This window comes from Panulirus ornatus, chromosome 1 (genome assembly GCF_036320965.1).
Source record: "Panulirus ornatus isolate Po-2019 chromosome 1, ASM3632096v1, whole genome shotgun sequence".
Taxonomy (NCBI): Eukaryota; Metazoa; Arthropoda; class Malacostraca; order Decapoda; family Palinuridae; genus Panulirus; species Panulirus ornatus.
This window is the reverse complement of record NC_092224.1, coordinates 59,791,743-59,806,942: the sequence shown is the minus strand read 5'-3', so window position 1 is coordinate 59,806,942 and position 15,200 is coordinate 59,791,743.

Sequence of the window (15,200 nt, the reverse complement as noted above, 5' to 3'; positions counted from 1 at the left end):
TATATATATATATATATATATATATATATATTTACAGTGGAGTGCAGATGTCTCACTATCTTTCCCAAACCAGTGGTTCTTCGTCCTCAAATTGCCCAGACCAGTGGTCCTGGTTTCCTTCCTCTAGGACTGTTCTGCCCTTAACACTGGTCTCTAGCCCTTAGCACCGGTCTCCAGCCTTTAACGCTGGTCTCCAGCCCTTAACACTGGTCTCCTGCCCATAACATTGATCCCAGTCCTTATTGTGAATTCTATGCAACTCTTATTTATTGGCCTCATACCCATTACATGGGTCTCCTCGTGTCCATAACACTGTCCTTCTGCACTTGCCATGGATCTCCTACTGTCATTCCTCCTATGATAACCTCGGGTCTCATGGTGTCCTCTGCACTGGTCTTCTGCTAAGTTTAAGCACCTGCTTGCCTGCTGTTTGGGACGTTCTGCTGATTTTGTTAACGGGCCTGCTGACGAGTGAAAATGTCTCATTTGACATTTAACTTTGTGTATTTAGAAATGTTTACATATGCGAGAGTTATGACGCACAACAGTTTTATGGCAGGATGAATAAACGTAATTACATATGGCAAGGTATGATGGGTAGGTGGGAACGACTGGGAAACCCAAGAGAAAGAGAGAGAGAGAGAGAGAGAGAGAGAGGACCGTCAGAGTGGCTGCATGACGAGTGCCACACGCATGTCTGTCATGAAGGTGACACCGCTGCAAATTAGGTTCCCTCTACACGAAAAGTCATTTGGTATTTTTTCGCAAGAATCTGTCGACGTTTGAAACGAGAAGTGCAAATGGAAAATTGGAATATAATTTCACATTAGCCCTTTAACCCTATCAGTTTCCTCCATCTCTCTCTCTCTCTCTCTCTCTCTCTCTCTCTCTCTCTCTCTCTCTCTCTCTCTCTCTCTCTCTCTCTCTCTCTCATTATCGCTTTTGGAAACGCATAACCACGTTTGTGATCCCACCCGTCGTCCCACTGTGTTGTGTGATACCCCTGCTGGTTTGGTCCATTTTATCCCCCCCGCGTTCACACATGACCTAATCCCTAAGAAGAACAACAAAATAATTCCATGCAACTGAATTAATTTTACGGCGCTTACAGGCCACAGAGAATTGCATTTGATTGGAACTGCGTTCATGGTAGATGTGGTTTGCTGGCACGAGCACCCTACGTGCGACGAGATTTTGTGCCAGTGGTAGAGCGCGCCAGGGCTATGTGTTCGTGTGCGTTCGTGAACTGAATGCCAACAGCTCGTGTGTGTGTGTGTGTGTGTGTGTGTGTGTGTGTGTGTGTGTGTGTGAGGCAGAAAGACCAAGCTCAACGAGGGAAACTACTTGACATCCACTGAAGTGTTGGTGATGGCTGGGTTACTGGAGCCGCCTCCGTCACAGACCCTCCCGTTGTCGTGAACATATACAATCAGACGTATTACTCCCTGACCTGCAAACGCCGTATAGAGATGATTAGTTACATGGACTGATGATGATTTTGGCTTTGCCTCGGGGCTTAGAGGTCTTTCGGACCCGGAGTATAAATGGATGAAGCCAGGATATCACACAACACAGAGGGGCTGATCGAGGGAATTATTGGAAACAAACTCTGCCATGTGTTGCCAATAGCGATAACTATGATTTATTCATCTCTCTCTCTCTCTCTCTCTCTCTCTCTCTCTCTCTCTCTCTCTCTCTCTCTCTCTCTCTCTCTCTCTGTGTGTGTGTGTGTGTGTGTGTGTGTGTGTGTGTGTGTGTAATCACTTTCTTTTTACGTTGAAGGTTCCACTTGTTGGCTAAAGTCCCCACCAAGGCCGAGCCTTAATTGAGATATATAGAGTGGTTAATGAATGGAAAAAAAAGATGAGACAAGGGAAAGTAGTTAGGAATTTTGGAGGCAGTGAAAGACTTGTTATTTAGAATGCGTCAGGTCATAGTTATTGGGAAAAGATATCAGAAGATAAAGAGTTCCAAAGCCTTGAGTTGTAAGGAGAGATATAGTTATCAGAACGGACCACCCCTGAATTGCCCATGGTCACATATTAATCATGTGACGCAGTACCTTGCCAAATGTTGCGTGGTCTGGCCAGAGGTGGGGGTACGCAAGCCGCCAGTTCACGGGAGCCAAAACCAAAGTAATACCTACAGAAGAGGGAAAAGTGAACCAGCATTGCGGGGAAGGGAAAGTGGATCAGATGTAGAAGTTACCCTGGGAGAGTTGATAAGTTGGACCGCTGTCACTTTACCTTTGTCAGGGTAGGTTGCAGAGCTAAAACCACCCCAGATGTGAAAACGGTACTCCATGCATGGACGGATCACTCCTTTGTATAACGCGATCAACTGTTCGGAAGAAAGAAATTTCGACGTCTAAACACGTCTACCACTTTCTTTGAGGCAGACTTAGCTATTTCCATAATGTGGGGTTCCCAAGATAGTGTGGATGTTACAGTAATGCCAAGTATGTCCGTTGAGGCTAGAGGTGGAATTACAGATACTTCGAAGGAGAGAGGAAAGCTGTGAGGAATTTTTGATGGTCATTTATATACCTTATTTGCACGGTGCGGGGAGAGAGTTTCACGCGTGCGTGCGTGCGTGTGTGTGTGTGTGTGTGTGTGTGTATGTGTATGTGTGTGTGTGTGTGTGTGTGTGTGTGTTAGGGGAGGATTGGCCTTTGAACCTACCAGTGATGGTTAGGTCAAAGGTCAGTACGGTATCGAAGGTATAGTGTCGTGATGAAAACTCTATCAGTGAAGATTAGAGATTAGTCTGGATATGGTAAACATGCCCTGTGCTGCTTTTAATGTTTGTCAAACAGCCTTGGCAATTAGGCTAGAATCCATACTTTTTTTTTTTTTAGAGAGAGAGAGAGAGAGAGAGAGAGAGAGAGAGAGAGAGAGAGAGAGAGAGAGAGAGAGAGAATAATTGATAACGTCTTAAGAGAGATAACATTAATACTTGTAAGTATGACATATGATTTTCTTCGATTATCAGAAATAAGCCAACACAAGAGACCACAAGGGATAGGGGAGAAAGAGTACTTCCCACGTGCTACCTGCGTGTCGCAGAAGGCGACTAAACGGGGACGGAGCGGGGGGCTGGAAACGCTCCCGTACTGGTGTTTTAATGTCTAAGAGTTAGAACAGAAGAATCATCTGTCGTGGACGCTACTTCGCTCATGTGGGAGACGGCGAACAGGCACGAAAAAAGAGAAGATTCATGTTATGATTTTTTTTTTCAGAAATGCAGTGATCATTTTAAACATTTGTGATCTGTACAGTTATTTCCATTTTAAAGATGAAGGAAAGAAAATGGGGAATGTACGAAGCAACATTTCCGTTGGCCATCCTTCCTGTTGTTGAATTCTTGCCCGTATTTTCCCGGGCATTATGACGCGTCTTGAGGTGATATTCGGATCTTCTGAGACGCCTCAAATATCCTGCTGGAGACGCCTTGGAAAATACCACTCGATATTTGCATCCAGTCCAGTTATACTAATGGAAGAGCATTTTACAGCTGCTGTAAAACCCGCGTCTCGAATCCGCAGGCAGCTTTATGTGCGGATAATCCACTCCGGGGATGCACCCGCCCGCATGCTGTTAACCGGGGCCATCCGGATGGAACGTTAACCGGAGCCATCCGGATGTCGATAACTGGGGCCAGTTGGGTTGGAAGTTTACTTGGCAGGACGCAGTAAATCGGACCCAACCAGGATGGCTGTTAACCGGAATTAACCGCGCTGGAGTTCAACCGGAGATGGTCCAGGCTCTTGTTAACCGGGGCCATTCGGCTTAGAAGGTAACCTGTTGGGACCAACGGGAGTAGATGCTAACCGGAATTAGCCGAGTAAGAATTGAACTGGGGATAATTAAGACTGTTGTTAACCGAAGCCATTGGTGGAATATAAAAACCATGGATAGCCGCTAGCGCTGATAACAGGGGCCATTTAGGTTAGGAGTTTACCATGGTTGACTGGGTTGAAAAATAACCAGATACAGGCATTACTGCTCATACATACAGTCAGACGGGTTGAAAAGTTAACCAGAGACAACTGGAATGGCTCATATCCAGGATCATCTGGACTGCATAAGTTAACCATGGACAGCTTGGTCCAATCAGGGTGTAAACTGACCGGGAGGGTCGTAAACCGGGGCAAGCAAGGTCTGAAAATTAACCGGGAGCCTCTGGAATGAAAATCTAATACGGATAGAGAGGGTATCTGTTAGCCAAAGCCATCCCGGATAACTGGTAACGAATACCACTTGAAAACTGTTAACTCTGTTTGGAGGATTGTTGATCTAGGCTGCATGGAGGGAGAGAATGGTTAACTCATTCCAGTCCGGATGACTGTGGACCGGATCCAGTTAGAGTGGTGATTAAACTAGACGGGCCGGGGGGGTGGACCTTAACTGGGACAAAGTGATGGGGGTGATTAGAGTCGGATCGAGTGAATGGTACCTTTGACCAGCCAGGATGACTGGTAGCCACATTCTGAAGAAAGGAATCAGCCAAGGTGTAAAACACACACACACACACACACACACACACACACACACACACGGTGTCGTGGTTAGCGTCGCTGATCTTGATTCGCGCACGGGTTTTCCTTGGTTCGAATCCTTGGGCTCGCCAGTTACAGCTCGTCCATCTCCATTTCAACTCACACTCCGACCAACGTGTCTCTTTCTCCATCTAAGGTTGATAGCCTTACTTCTAATTACATTAAGTCCCAACTTTCTTGTCTCGCATACTATTCCAAACTCAGACATAAGTCTCTGCAGTTTCTCACTCAAACTAACCACCAGAGCTGTGTCATCAGCAAACAGCTACTTACCTCGTAAAAAACCTCTCCCCCCTATCCCCAATATATTGTAGGCCCGCCCTCTATCTCCAACACTCTTGCATTTACCTTCCTCACCATCCCATCTATTCTCCAACACCTTCGCACTTACCTTCCTCACCACCCCATCTATAAACAGAATAACAAGCCATGGTGACATGACACACACTGCTGCATACCCACCATTATCTTGAGCCGCTCACCTTCTTCTCTTTCTACTTGTATACACACCTTACCTTCTTGTTGAAAACCCGTCTTTGCTTCAAGTACTGCTCCTTTAACACCATATATTCGTTACGTCTTCCACCAAGCACTTCTGTCAGTCTTATCGTACGAATTCTTCAGAACCATTAATACCTCATATAAAGTCCTCTCTTTGAGTATCTCTCACAGACATTCGTCAAAGCAAACCGCTGATCCACACATCCATTATCACTCCCGGAGCCATATTGCTCCTGTACAGTATGACGCTTTATGCATACCAACACCCTCTTAAGTCACCACTTAACCATACAGCTCAAAAGCTATGCTTAACAAATTCATACAATTGTAATTCGAACAGTCACTTTTGTTCCCCTTGGCTCTATTCATTGGCACTGTACAGACATTCTACCAGTCCCCAGGCACCTCACCTTGAGCCATACATACACTTAAAATCTTCACTGACCAATAAACAACGCTGTCACCCCATTTCTTAAGAAATTCAACTGCAGTTTGGCCCATCCACTTTACCGGATTTGCCTCACGTCATCTTATCCTCTTCTGTTTTCACCAAAACTCTCACCATGACTCTCACTTTGACTCTCACTTCGCATACTTTCAGCTCCTAAACATCCCTCATCTGCCAGCCTATTATCATCTACTACATTCAGCAGTCCTTCAAGATATTCTCTCCATTTCCTCTTCACCTCTTCTTTGCTTGTTATCCCCCTCCATTTCATCCTTTCATTGATATTTGTTTGTTCATTTGTTCTTACGCCGTTCAACTTCAAAATGCTTCTCTTATTCCCCGTTAAGCTTGCCGATAGGTTCTCACCCCAACTCTCATTTGCCCTATTTCTTACCCCTGGCATCTTCCTCTTGACCACCTGTCGTTTTCTTTTATAGATCTCCCAATTTTTCGCTTTTCTGCTCTGCAAGTATCGCCTGCACACCTCTGTCTTCTCTTTCACAAAAAACTTAACTTCATCATCCCACCACTCGTTACCTTTTTCCACATGCCCACATCCGACCCTCAGCATACCTCACACTTTTCTTTTTCTCTTTTTTCTCGCACATACAACCACTGCTTCCTAAAGATATCTCCCATTCCTCATTTGCTTTCTAGTTGTCTCACCTTTTACCGTTCAATTTCTCCTGTCTCCTCTCACAAGCCAAATTCTCAGTCACTCACTTTCACCACTCTCTTCCCACTCATATCATTTCCCTTTTTCCAAAAGCTTCTATGTTTTTTAGCCTCGCCCCCAACAAGAAGTGATCACACAGCACCAGCTGGTCCTCTCAGCGCACTGACATTTAAAAGTTTATTTTGCGCAGCTTTCATTTACGAGGTAAATCAGTAATACTCTCTCACCATTAGTTATACTTATGTATGTCCCTCCTTTTAAACCAGGTATTCCCAGTCATCAGTCCTTTCTCAGTGCATGACTTCACAAGCTGTTCTCGATTTTCACTCTAATGCCTCCCAGTCATACCCTCGGCGGTCACATCATCCACTCTTGCATTCAAGCCATACATCACAGTTACTTGATCACTCGCGTCAGGATTGCTGACATAGTCGCTGAGATTCTCCGAAAACACTTCCCTCTCTTCCTCACTGCTCTTGCTACCAGGTGCAAAAACCCCCACCTCTCTTAATATTTTTTCTGCATTTTCACCCACATCAGTGTACGTCTTAGTTCCTTACGCTCTTTCACCCATTCCCACAACTCCCCATTGTCCTCTCAGTAACGCCAGATATTACCACTGCGACGTACCCAAACCATCACTCCCCACATCCCCTTGAACTTAGCTTCACTTAGAGCCAGAGCATCCAGGTTCCTATTACCAAACTTACTTTCTGGCTCTCCTTTCGTCTCCTCCTTGGTAGGACCATACACATCCAGACACCCCAGCATGAGCTTTCATGAGAATGGGGACTCCATGCGTGGCTCGTGTTTTAGAAATTATACTGTTATATAGATATATCTACATTTGTATGCCGTATCTACAGTCTTATCTCCGTGGTATGATTTCTTTTCACGGTGAACAGTTTAGAGTATGATATATGAACCTTTTTTGGATATTGCAGATGGGGAACGGTTTTATGGACTTAGAATTTGTATCGTAGGAGAATGGTTACCAGTTGTGTCGGGTAGATGGGAGTAGTAGAGGAAGAAGATTATGGACGGGAGGAGGAGAGTCTGTGGTCTTAGGGGAAAAGAAGGGAGTGGAGTGAGAAGATGGGTCTAGAGGAGGACATGATTAGGAGTAGAAGTAGAGGGATTTGTGGTATTGGTGGGGAAAGAGTGCGAGATTTAGGGAGATGGGTCAGGAGGAGGAGAGGAGAGATGGGAATGGAGGTAGATGGGTTGAGTAGAAGAGAGGATTGGGGAGAGTAGTTGGGAGGGGGAGGGAAGGGATGGAGGGAGTGTGAGGGGACGATAATAGTGGCAGGGACTTTGAAGCTGGACAATACACATGATAACGCGGCTTCGGAGCCGCCTTGTGAAATATTATCTGCCAGTTTCCAGGCAGTGAGTCTTTGAGGTATCACTCGAGTTGGAGAAGAGGAGATGAGTGGTTATTCTCTCTCTCTCTCTCTCTCTGTCTCTCTCTCTCTCTCTCTCTCTCTCTCTCTCTCTCTCTCTCTCTCTCTCTTCCCTTGTGGGGTGAAGTAGAACCTACGTTTGGCTGGGCTTTATGATACCAGATTTTTCTCTTATTGTACCTGCCTTTGACGTCAGTTACTGCCTCCTCTTCCTCCTCCTCCCCCTCTCCTCCGCCGCCTTTCTACTTTTCCTCCCCCACCTCGTATTCCACCTCTTCCCCCACTTCCTCCGGTATTGCTGTGTGATTACCTTCAACACACACCCACTCTGTTGACACTGGAGGTGCAAGGGGTAGGCGTGTGTTGGTCATCATCACACACACACACACACACACACACACACACACACACACACACACCTGCATACAGTGATAGCCATTTACACAGTATGCCTGGACCACTGGATCCACTCACACAGACACACACACCCGCACTTCCAGCACACCCAGGCTCATCTACCATGCCATTATTTTGAGGCCAAACAATGCTCTCAACGAGTCAATTTACGCTTGAAAGGTTAAGCCAATCACGACAGCGTTGATGGACTCTGCTGGTGGAACCGCTACAGCGATGGCAACTGCCTGGGCAACACATCTGTATTCACCGCAGCTGCATGACTGTGAATGTGAATGAAGCGGACGATGATGGCGGGCAAGTGTGGGTGCTGTTATCAGTTGGGTGTGGAAATTAGCTCCGAAATGAGCTCAGTTCATCACTGTGTGGGGTAATGAGATATGAATAAATAGACGAATAGACGAACGAATGATAGGTTCAGTGTGGCGTACCAGAGGCGTCTCGCGACAGCTCGGCTCCAGCAATAAAAGACTCGTTGATGATGAAAAGCTTGGGACTTTTGCAGAGCTCGGGGGAAATGATGTTGAAGCTCTCGCGTTGTTCTTGAATGCGTCTGACGAAGAGGTATGTCCAAAAGCTCGAGTTACAAGACGGAGACTCTCGTTATGTGTGGCTGTTCATTTCCCAAGGTCGTCAGAGGCAGAGATCCACATGATGATATACGTCGTCGATGTCTGTATTTCACTGGCAGAACATCCTCCGGATCTTCCGAAAAATTTGTGGGTAAATAGATATGTACCGGTTTGTTACCTTACGCTTTTACCGGACAAATCAACTCTGGAAGTATTATTGCTTTATGTTGCTTCTCTGAATGTAGGTTGCGCTTGGGTGAGACCCCCCCTCAAGATGGGCTTTCAAACCATCGCGGTCAGGTTGGTGTAACCAGCACACAGCCTGCGGGACTGAGGGTGCTGGTGCCCTCTTGTCCCGAGCCTCGCAACACCCGGGATTCGCCAAAGAGGTGCTTGTCTCGGGTCTCTGTCACCATCTTGGGGTAGGTTTTCCTACGTTCCTGCGCGAATTTTGTACGTACTTACTGCAATTCGGGCGACACTGGCTGAATTTTACGCAAAGTCTTGGGTATTTTTGTACCTTGCTTGGGCGAATTTTTTTCTCCAGGGCTGATACTGTGGTGTATATCCTGTTTACAAGGCAGTTGGCCGTGTTTGGTGCCATGTTCAGCGATCATTGACGGAGGTCGGGCGTATACTTGGCCGTGCGTGGCTTATTTCGCCCAAGGTATCCGGTATTCGGAAAGCCTTTGGGAGTTTATTTCAGTGCAACAGTGAAGGGTATATATCTGGTGAGGGCCGAGCAGCTCTGCCCGAGGGCCAAACCCTCTTCATCCCGGTTTATGGAGACGAACTGGTCCGAGACAAGTTTTCATGAGACTTTCTGATTGATCATAAAAGATCGAGCTCTTCCGTTTCCTACTTGGTGTGTGTGTGTGTGTGTGTGTGTGTGTGTGTGTGTGTGTGGTGTGTGGGGGGGGGGGGGGGGGGGGGGGGGGGGGGGGGCTTGGGGCTGGTTCTGAAGGCGTTCGGTCCTTCTCTGTGTCGGAGTCTGGAATTCTAGTTTCTACTGCCGCCGGCCACTTAGGCGTTCACGGGCCGCCCAGAGTCCAGCGCGTGGGCTCGAATCCTGGTTGCGGCAGTCGGTCCGCAGTTAACCTAGCTGTTCATCTTCCCCTAGGGGTCAATCGACAGCTTGGGTACCTGGTTCAGGATAAGGAACCTAATGTTTTAAAAAGAACAGATAGATCTATTTTAGGAGGGAGTGCTCCAGCACACACACACACACACACACACACACACACACACACACACACACACACACATACACAGAGCAAGACAGAGGAGGGATTAAGGAGCTGGAGGCTTCTTAAGCCCGCCTACCATAGGTAGTTAAGGTACCTAAGTTTGTCTTGCGGACAGGAAGGTGAAGAGAGAGAGAGAGAGAGAGAGAGAGAGAGAGAGAGAGAGAGAGAGAGAGAGAGAGAGAGAGAGAGAGAGAGAGAGAGTGGTTAGGTGTGGGGGGGAGGGGAAAGAGCAGGAGGAAGGGAGCAGTTGATGATGTTGGAGCTGGTGAAGTCAGAGGAGAGAAAGGTGGTGAGGGAAATGGCCATGAGGGGTAGTGAAGCGACAGGCGGATTCAAGAGACCAGGAGTGAAGCAAGGGTGAGGGTGCATGGGAAGGGCAGATCGATGACAGGAGGCGAGGGAGAGGAGCATGATGAAAGCACGTCAAAAGGGAGCTGAGGAAATAATGCATTGGGGAACGGAGAAGAACAGAGATACAAATAGTCAAAGGCCAACAGAGGGGAAGGAGCGGGGACAGGAACGCGAGAGAGAGAGAGAGAGAGAGAGAGAGAGAGAGAGAGAGAGAGAGAGAGAGAGAGAGAGAGAGAGAGAGCTGAAGCAGAGGGTAGGAGGCCATAATGGGTAAAGGTGGCAGTTAATATAACGAATAGGAAAATTGTGTATGGGGAGATTGGGACGGATATTTTGGTCTCTCTCTCTCTCTCTCTCTCTCTCTCTCTCTCTCTCTCTCTCTCTCTCTCTCTCTCTCTCTCTCTCTCTCTCTCTCTCTCTCTCTCTCTATGTATATGTATGCATGTATGTATATGTATGTGTTTGTATGCATGTATATGAATGTATTTATGTATGTATGTATGTATGCATATATGTATGTATGTATGTATGTATGTATGTATGTATGTATGTATGTGTGTATGTATGTATGTATGTATGTATGCATGCATGTGTGTGTATGTATATGTTTATGTGTTTGTGTGTGTATGTATGTATGTATGTATCTATGTATGTGTTTGTGTATGTATGTATGTATGTATGTATGTATGTTTGCATACATATGTGTGTGTGTATGTGTGTGTGTGTATGTTTCCATGTGTGTGTATGTATGAATGTATGTATGTATGTATGTGTATGAGTGTATGTATGTACGTATGTGTGGATGTGTATGTGTGTGTATGTATGTATGTGTGTGTATGTATATATGTATGTATGTATGTATGTATGTATGTATGTATGTATGTATGTATGTATGTATGTATGTATGTAAGTATATGTATGTGTGTATGTATGTATGTATGTATGTATGTATGTATGTATATACATACATACATACATACATACATACATACATACATACATACATACTTACACATACACACATACATACATACATACATACATACATACATACATACATACATACATATACGTACACATACACATACATGCATACATACATACATGCACTCATACACATACATACATAAATTCATACATACATACATATGCAAACATACATACATACAAACATACATACATACATATGTATGTATGTGTGTGCGTGTATGTATGTGCGTGTATGTATGTGTGTGTGTGTGTGCGTGCGTGCGTGCTGAGCGCTACACCTTAGACCTGTGCTGAGTGTTGATGACAGTTAGTTCGGTAGTGGTGTACTTTTAAGGGATATACAGGTTGAGTGCTGGCATGTTTTGTGCGTGCGTGAGCGTTAGACTGACGTTGAGGAAGACGAACACTGTGCCGCAAGGAAGGAAGGAGGGAAGGGAGGCGTTAGAAAAGCCATTTGTGAGGACTACGAAGATTATATATCATGAGGATGGAAGGCACAGTAGCAGTAAAGTGGAGGACACGGTGAGCATCTGCCCACTACCTAGGCCTAGCTGGAGGGAGTACCTACTGCCTCGGCCTAGATGGAGGGAGTACCTACTGCCTCGGCCTAGATGGAGGGAGTACCTACTGCCTCGGCCTAGATGGAGGGAGTACCTACTGCCTCGGCCTAGATGGAGGGAGTACCTACTGCCTCGGCCTAGATAGAGGGAGTACCTACTGCCTCGGCCTAGCTGGAGGGAGTACGTACTGCCTTGGCCTAGATGGAGGGAGTACCTACTGCCTCGGCCTAGCTGGAGGGAATACCTACTGCCTCGGCCTAGATGGAGGGAGAACCTACTGCCTCGTGGAGGAAAATGTGGAGGCTGGGCGTCGAGCTCTCCGTGTGCCAAGTTCTCGCGCCTCATTGCCCCGGCGGTGGACCATTCTTCATACGCCGTCGACAATTATCGAGAATCGGGCTTCACGAGGCCCGCCGCCCCACGCTATCTACAATGAAATTATCGTTTGTTTGGCGTCGGGGGAAATTTTCGCTTTTAGTGGGTTCTGTCACCGTCGGGTCGTTCTCTCTCTTCATGTTCGCCTCTGACGCTGTAAAATATTTCTCCCTGACGTTGTGTATATATGAAAAAAAAAAGAAGAAATACAGCGTGATTTCTTGTTTACACGAGGGAGTATGAAACATTTCTCAATGAGTTTGGGTAACGAGGAACGTAACAAATTATTTCCCAGTTTAACGTAATAAAGGAGAAGGCTAATAGCAGCACAGCTCCGCTCGCTCCTACAAATCATCATCATCGATATTGGGGAAGATTGCTGAAATTATATATATATATATATATATATATATATATATATATATATATATATATATATATATATGATATATATACTGGCGAAAGAGGAATATTCCAGGCGATATGTCCTCTTATTTTTCTTTCCCCCATGACTCTGAAAATACACCCCTCCCCCCTCACCATCTGTCTCCTCCCTGCCTCGCCCGGGAGAGGAAATAGAGATTGACAGCTGAAGGGAGAAATTTGCTTCACCCCTCCTCACCCCAGCCTTCGCCACCGCCGACGCATATTTTGAGGAATGGGACGCCCTCACACTCGGCGAGGCATCGTTGGGCTGTTTAGTCCAGCGCCAGACTGTTTAGTGGTTGGCCGTGAGGAGCGACGGTCAGGAGATGTTCTTACGTAAGGCGCGTGTTTTTCCTTTGACCGTGTTGGCTTAGATGAAGACAAAAGAGAAAGGAAATTGAGAAGGTTTGATTGAGCGTGGCGCACGGGTTCTTTGAGGCTGTGATTCGATTCTTGGGTGCAGACGGGGACGATGGAGGGTCACGTTATTCGTCGTCGATCGATTCCCTTCGATGTGAATCGAGGTGTCAGTTCACTGTTCCTGTTTGCCGATCATTTTTTGTTTTTTGTTTTTTGGATGAGAAGCTAAGTGGTCGTGAGTGTGTCTGCTCATGGGTCGATTCCTTTGGGTGTAGATGGAAGCGGTGCTGTCTTGCCTGTTTATGGGTCGATTTCCTCAGCCGTCATTGGAAACGATGTTTTTTTTAATGCTTGCTCCAAGATGGATCCCCCGTGGATGTCAATCGAGATGATGCTTGGCGATGCTTGTTTATGGATCGATCCCATGTATGTAAATCAGAGGTGGTTCTCCGTAGAGCTAAAACCTACTTTATGGATCGATCCATTTATTGATTATTTTTCAAACGAGATGTCGACTGATGAGACTGATGTCAATGTTTACGGATATGAAGTACCAAATTGCTTGTTCTGTGACCCCGTAAGATGTTGAGATCTGTACACCTGGAATTAATCTATACTTTAATGTCTCCCGGTCGTACACGTGACCTGTGCCCAAATGTTATAATGAACATGAACCACATCCCTTGGGAGTGAGAGGAAAATATCTAAGTACTGGAGGATATTAGTGGACACGAAAATATGGTGCTAGAGATCTGACGATGGAAATCAGAGATGGCGGCTACAGTCTGGAACCTGAGAGGCAGCTCTAAAAATACATAACCCAAGAGCATCATTAGCAAGTCTTTAGCGATGATTAGGGCTACCGTTTAGGACTTGGCGTTGATTAGGGCCTGTCGTCGATTAGGGTCTGGCTTGGCAATGATTAGGGCTTGTTTTAGCATTCTTGAATGGCCCTGCGCTGATAAAGGCTTAACATTGATGAGGCCTTGATTTGAGATTGTCTTGGCGTTGAGAAGAGCTTAGCGTTGATTAGGTATTTGCATTGGTCAGGACTTTATATTATCATAGCTTCGTCTCTGAACATTACCATCGTCGTTTTCTCTACTCTTCCTACTCAGGAATGTCCACACGTTACTCCATCCTACAGTAAGCAATCATCGTTATGCTTCTCGATCATGCAGTCCGTTGTTTACGTCAGGTTGAGGTCAGTTCATGTGAATTTTTGCTCAAACTTGCAGATTTGACTTATTTTCAGAGGGGTTGGGGATTCCAATTTCCGGTCATTGTACGGGTAATCCTTCACTTGATTCTGAGGAACCACTTAGCTGTACTTTCGTAAATGAATGTACAGATCTCGCACATAGCTACCATCCATAGTATATATCCTCTCGACAATTCAGTGGCAGCTTTCTTGTGTTAAGTGCCCCCAAAGTGGATCTTTGACTTCATATACCCTTTTGGACTGCTCTATCGTACGTATACATATACTGAATTCAGCCTCCGTCCTTTGCCCTTGAACCTCCGTAATTTGCCCTTGAAAACTGCTCTGCTGTCTACATAAACGTATGGCCGCCCTATCCGTAATATGTGCGTCTGTTGTATTGTATAACAGGGGCTCTCAGCCCCTTTTCCAGGTCCATACTCGTATATTACTCGTTTATCCATTTACAAGGATACTGGGCCATCGTGTGCTGGAGCTTATGGCTTTGTATTGAACACATGGAGGTCACAGTACACCCCTGAAGTCTAACTTATGATAGACTGCTCCACTGGCCAAGCATATGGGTATAGTTCCATACTGTACTGTGTTTGTATCAATCTTCTGAATAAATAGGGTCCTTATTTCACCTTCGTAACTTTCCTTTTCTTCACTCATATTTGTACATCCTTTTACGCTTAAGTTGGTGGATGTATTTTAAAGTTGTGTCCAGCCGAAGCACGTGAACTGATGAAGACAGGGATTACACTAAGTCCTTATTTTAAGCTGTTCCCTCGTGCTATGCTGAGAGTGAACTATTTCATATGAAAATTTCTTAGCTTCGCAAATAGGGAAGGAGTTGACTGTTTCCCCATAATGACGTTATCTTCATGTGGCACGGAAAACCTGTGTTAACGCACGAACGTACCATATAGCTGCTGCGCGGTGAGATTTGCCGCTCGGTTTGATATCGAACTTGAATGTGATGATAAGATGTAGTATGTGTATTTCTTTTTTTTTTTGTCACCGTGAGGTACAAAATGGGGAGGAAAAAGGAAAACATGCAGACGAACACAATGTCAGGCGAAGAGATATTTTAGACGGCATTATTACTCGATTCT